This window comes from Vicugna pacos, chromosome 11 (assembly GCF_048564905.1).
Source record: "Vicugna pacos chromosome 11, VicPac4, whole genome shotgun sequence".
NCBI lineage: Eukaryota > Metazoa > Chordata > Mammalia > Artiodactyla > Camelidae > Vicugna > Vicugna pacos.
In genome coordinates this window covers 38,821,481-38,825,609 of record NC_132997.1, presented here as the reverse complement: position 1 = coordinate 38,825,609, position 4,129 = coordinate 38,821,481, and the positions used below count along the sequence as shown (strand labels likewise).

General features: G+C 42.5%; 1 long non-coding RNA gene across 1 annotated transcript; it reads right to left on the bottom strand.

Annotated features, from left to right (window-relative positions):
- Window positions 1–260: 260 nt before the first annotated feature.
- On the bottom strand, window positions 261–2,614 carry LOC140699288 (uncharacterized). The gene is made up of 2 exons (XR_012077336.1): window positions 2,550–2,614; window positions 261–904 (listed from the first exon to the last, which is right to left on the bottom strand). It is a non-coding gene; the product is annotated as an uncharacterized lncRNA (long non-coding RNA).
- Window positions 2,615–4,129: the final 1,515 nt, after the last annotated feature.

Sequence of the window (4,129 nt, the reverse complement as noted above, 5' to 3'; positions counted from 1 at the left end):
TCTTGTTGCTTAATCCAGCCCAGCCCTTTTGTCTTCCTGCTGGTTCTGCTATTAATGAAGTCAATGAAACAATGAAATGTGCTCCCTGTCTACTGGCATGAGAATTACGTTTTCAGTACAGCTGGTTCCTCCTTAACAACTTAAGCTATTAGAAGGTGAGTGAATGTCTGCAAAATGTCTACAAATATCTCCAGGGTCTACAAAACCCTCCAAGTGAGAGAAGAACGATGCATGAATTTTATGCAGCACCAAACGTCATGCACGATAAATACATTTTATTTTATTTTATTTTTTTAATAGACTATATTCTTTTGGAGCAGTTTCAGGCTCACAGCAGAATTGAGCAGAAAATACAGGGAGTTCGCACATAGCCCTCCCCACCTACACATACATACTCACCTCCCCTCAACATCCCTCACCAGTGTGGCATATCTGGTACAGTTGATGAGCCAACATGGGCACATTATTATCAACCAAAGTCCATAGTTTACATTAGGGTTCACTCTTGATGTTGTGGATAAATACATATTCAGATATGCCAGACATCAGGGAATATAGAACTCATGAGGTCATCTAGGAAAAATTATTTTGGGGATGAATTCTAATCAACGTAATGGAATTTCTATAAATCCACCAAAGAGACAAAAACAACTTTGTTATTACAGTCTGGTATTTCATTCACTCATGCTTCTTCCCGCAGTCATCATTTCACACCAGAGGCCGAGAGAGGGATGGCGTTTTCTACATGCAAGACCTCCTCCGAGTCCATCAGGTGCCAGTGTACTCACGTGCACTGTGGAACTCCAGTTGAAGAAGCCCATGGAATGCGGCGTTTCCCAAACTTCTTTGATCCAAGAATCCTCCTCTTACTGACTCTCATGGGACTGATTTCTGCAGAATATTCCTAAGCATTTCAGGATAGCAAGCTCATGTCATAAACCAATGCCTATGGTGCGAATAATACTCCAAAAGATTGACATTACATGGTAGGTACAGATCCCACTTTCTCTCTTCATTCATTCTTCGTTGTCTTAACTTTTACTGAGGGCCTGCTCTATTTAGGCATCGTGCTAGGTAATGGGGGCTTGAAGCAGAGTAATGCACGGGCCAGCCAGCAGAGAGCTCCTAGCAAAGTCATCAGTGAATACGATGCTGTGTTTGCTGTAGCAGGGGTACGAAGAATCACTCTAAGAGCCTGCGGGAGAGGGTGAACAAAGTGTAAAGTGCTTCGCAAATCTGCACCTACTTCAAGGAGAGGGCTACGCATGGAATATGTCACTGTCCCCTCCTGCTCTTGGAAGAAACATGTATGGTATGGAAAGCGGAAAAGTACCAGGAGGTCACACTGCATGACTGTGCGCCTGGGTGTGGGCAACCAGGAAGACACGATCTTTTGCATAAAGGGACACTTTGCCGTTTCCTTGGGGCTACTATCCAAGCCTGGCTGTGTAATGGACTCAGTTCCCCCAGTTCCGCACCCAACCTCGTTTTCAGAAGACAAGACCAAGACAGCACCTGAGCATGAAGGGAGAGAGCGCTGGGAGTGTGTGTTTGTGACTCCCCAAGAGCAGAGGTGGCGATAAAGCCAGACTAGAGCAAAGCCAGCCTCCCCAGCCCCGAGGTGTCCCTTTGCCCTCAGATCTACTGAGGACCTCCCAGCCTGTCTCCCGGCACCACCCAGTTGTTCTGGAGCGTCTCCTTGCCTCCTCGTGGTCCTGACCTCCTTGCACTCTCCCTCCAGGCAGGACATCCTCCTGGCCGCAGGTACAGACCCAGCCCTGGCCTCCTCATTTCAGTAATGAGCAGTGACCTCTTTCCATCTCACTAAAACCCCTGATGAACCCAACAAAAATGTATTCGCAGGTTATTTGTTCTTACACTGCTTTATTTGATTTGCTTTTACGGTGTATCATTCCATCTACCCCACCGCCCACCCCCCAACTTCACATATTTTTCCCTGAGGGTCTACAGCCAGAGTTCATGTGAGCGGCCCTGCTAAACCCCAGGCCTTCCTTACAAATTCCTCACTCATGGTCTTTGACTCTGTCAGGAGCCTGGCAGGCTCCTCACCCCCTGGATGACTCTCTCCTACAAGCTTGACCTGAAAAGCTACGGGGTAGCCATTGTGTCCCAACGCCATCATGAGCCCTGGAGGCAGCAGTCCGTGCCAGTGGGCAGACATTAGCTCCCCCAAGGGGTCATTAGAACGCTCATATAAATAAGCTGCTCCCATAAGTATGCCAGCCCAGGGATCCCGGGCAGGCCCTTACGTGTCCCTATTCTCAATGGCGATCCAGCTTGGACAGTCACAAAAGGACCACACGCCATTTGTTTTGCAGGGTGGGTAACGCAGAGACTCTGGAATGCTGTGTCTCTTTGATTTGGCCCTTTGATGGCAGTCACTTTAATGTTTCTTTTTATTTTCTGCTTCATACAGGCAGAATTCCCTGCACGTAAGCACTTCAGCACTAGAGTACCACACTCTTCAGATGTTTCCTGGAGAATCAAATACTGCTAACGTATGCGATTCTGTTTGGCCTGAGAAGTACCTTTTTTACACTGGGTTTGTAAAAGCACCAGCTCTGGACGGCTCACATCTCAGTGGTGACCCTGCGCAGAAAAGACACCGGCAGAGAACACTGAAGGTGGTCTGTGGGGTATAATTAACCAAACCTACTTCCTCTGTATCTGAGAAAGACCTTAAGAAGCATCACCAGGGAGGAAGACACGATCTTTTGCATAAAGGGACACTTTGCCGTTTCCTTGGGGCTACTATCCAAGCCTGGCTGTGTAGTGGACTCAGTTTCCCCAGTTCCACACCCAACCTCGTTTTCAGAAGACAAGACCAAGACAGCACTTGATTTGTGAGAGGGGAACAGAGTCTTACTATTAAATGAATGTTGCCTGTAAGTGTGCTGCAGCCATCCACTAGGATTAAAGCAATTCCCTTCTGTTCCTAGCTCGCTAAGAATTTTCTTTTTTTCTCTTTTCTTTCTTTTTTTTTGTTTTTGCCTTGCTATTTTTATTTTATTTTATTTTTAAACATTTTTATTGAGTTATAATCATTTTACAATGTTGCGTAGAATTTTCTTTTCTTTTCCCAAATCAAAAATGGATACCAGACTTCATCAGAATTTTTTTGCGGCATCTATTGAGCTGTCCATAGGATTTTCTGTCTTAACCCATTAGTGTGATGAATCACATCTATTGATGTCACATTGTTAAACCAATTTGGCATTCCTAGAATAAACCCAACTTGGCCATGATATGTTACCCTTTTTATATTGCCAGGAAAAAATTGTGACAGGCTTTGAAATGAGCCAAAAGGAATACTTGGTGTTCTCAATAGAAAACCAGGAATTTTTAAATTTTAGATAACCTGATTTTACGGGTACTTTCATAGTCTTTGAGCTATTTTCAACTCTGTAATTGTAGATAACTGACAGCAATGCAAAATGATTCTTATCTGTAGACATGTAAATTAAATCTGCCCAGTAGAGGGACAACTGATTTTTCTTCCTACCCACTATGGTAAAAGGCAACTGATCATCTATTTGTAAATTTCAGCATTTATGTGTGATTATTTAAAACTGCAGTGTGGATGCTGTACTGTATTGTATAAGTTATGGGTGCACAATATAGTGATTTATAATTTTTAAAGGTTATACTTCATTTAAAGTTATTGCAAAATAATGACTATACTCCTTGTGGTGTATAGTATATCCTCACATCTTTTATACCAAATTATGCTTTTTTTTTACTTTTCCTGAGAACTAACTAGCTTATGGGTTCCCTCATTAATTGATGAGTTAAAAAATTTTTGACTTGTATATATTTAATATTATGAGAGTAATAATTATGCTTTCTTTAAAAATTGTCTCTTAACAGTTTATTTCTAGATTCAATTTGCTACCACTTTGTTAAGGATACATAATATATGTTCATGAGTCAAAGTGACCTGACATGTTCTCATAGTTTCCTTTTTGGTTTTGGTATCAGTGTTATGCTAACGTTTTTCTTTTCTCTCAAAGAATTGAATATGATTGGAGTAATTTCTTATTATTTTTTAGAATTTCGCAGTGAAGCCACCTTGACTTGACATTTTTATTGTGGAATGGTTTCAACTGTG